This window comes from Salmo salar, chromosome ssa03 (assembly GCF_905237065.1).
Source record: "Salmo salar chromosome ssa03, Ssal_v3.1, whole genome shotgun sequence".
In the NCBI taxonomy this organism is placed as follows: domain Eukaryota; kingdom Metazoa; phylum Chordata; class Actinopteri; order Salmoniformes; family Salmonidae; genus Salmo; species Salmo salar.
The window spans coordinates 38756043-38758042 of NC_059444.1; positions in this window are offsets into that span (position 1 = coordinate 38756043).

Here is a 2000-nt window from a genome sequence, read left to right on the forward strand (position 1 = left end):
TCTATTATTTCTATATTTTCTCTCTCTATGCCTTGTTGGGAAGGGCCCGTAAGTAAGTACTTCACTGTTAGTCTACACCTGTTGTTTTCCGAAGCATGTGATGAACACAATTTGATTTGGCAGGTAAATTCATTAACCCTTCCATTGTTTAACGCCTCCTTCATTTGAACTGCAACCAGCACCCATGATGGTAAATAAGGGTCTGTTTGAAAGGGGGTCATATAAACATTGCCTTATATTTTTTACAGGTAACATACCCATTTCAGACAGAAAATGTGGTATCTGTCTGCTCTCTCTCTGTATCTCTGTCTGTCTGTCTGTCTGTCTGTCTGTCTGTCTCTCTCTCTCTCTCTCTCTCTCTCTCTCTCTCTCTCTCTCTCTCTCTCTCTCGCTCTACTGTATGGCTGTCTCCTCCATATTCATTAGTTATCATTGTTATTGCAGGCTTGGAACACCTGCTTCCAAATTACTGCTGTAATGACCAATTACAGTCCAGACTATATTAACACTTTCTACTGTGTGCGAGCTGCTGATAGGCTTTTTGGTTACCGTCAACATAGAACATTCAATGGAATTCCAAATCAACAATTGAAAAGTGGAATTCATTGTCAATGACAATGTTTCTGTTCTTGAATAGGAATCTCAATTCACTAGACATCTATATCTTCATTACTCTGAGGTCAGAACTACACAGGGTTCCTTATTCGGCAATTGGCACACTTGAGTACCTCTGATTGACGCACGGTCTAGAGCCACCACCAGGGGGAGTCATGCCGCATCAGACCACTCAGATGAGTGGCTGACAGCCATAGGGAGTGGAGAGGAATAAAGGTGGAGGAGAGTAGGCTGATTAAAAGGAGAGGAGAGGAAGAGAGGTGAGGAGGCTGAGAGAAGATGTGGAGCTGTCAACAGCTCATCAGGCAGCGGTAGACAGCTGGGGCCAACCAAATAATTTCCCTGGGTGATTAGGTGTGTGTGTGTGATAGCATAAGGGCAATTGGGGTGATTACCACTGAGATTTTGGAGCTGGAGAGAACACTGTGGGTAGGACACAGAGGAGTGAAGTTTCCTTCAGGTGGTACAGAGAGAAAGAGAAGTGAAAACGATAAGAGGAGAGAACTGACTTCTGACTGTAAAGGAGGAACATGGTGTTGTCTTCTTTCTTCTAGATGAAGTTCATTTTGCAATGTGCTGTCGTGTGTCACTCTGGAATGAGGTGTGAGTCTATTTTGTGTGTGTATGTGTATTTTCTGTACATTTATCAACATGTACAGCGGGGATTTCAAACTCATTCCATGGAGGTCCTAGCATCTGCTGTCTTTTTCCCTTTCAATTAAGACCTAGACAAACAGGTGAGGGGAGTTCCTTACTAATCAGTGACCTTAATTCATCAATCAGGTACAAGGCAGGAGCGAAAACCCGTGGAATGATACAAATGTATACACACTCCTATCCGACAGGTACAGTCTTCTACACACTCCTATCCAACAGGTACAGTCTTCACACTCCTATCCGACAGGTACAGTCTTCACACTCCTATCCGACAGGTACAGTCTTCACACTCCTATCCGACAGGTAGTCTACACACTCCTATCCGACAGGTACAGTCTTCACACTCCTATCCGACAGGTACAGTCTACACACTCCTATCCGACAGGTACAGTCTTCACACTCCTATCCGACAGGTACAGTCTTCACACTCCTATCCAACAGGTCCAGTCTTCACACTCCTATCCGACAGGTACAGTCTTCACACTCCTATCTGACAGGTACAGTCTTCACACTCCTATCCGACAGGTACAGTCTACACACTCCTATCCGACAGGTACAGTCTACACACTCCTATCCGACAGGTACAGTCTTCATACTCCTATCCGACAGGTACAGTCTACACACTCCTATCCGACAGGTACAGTCTACACACTCCTATCCTACCAGAAACAGTTGAAACAATAACATTTACATTACATTTAAGTCATTTAGCAGACAATAAGACACAC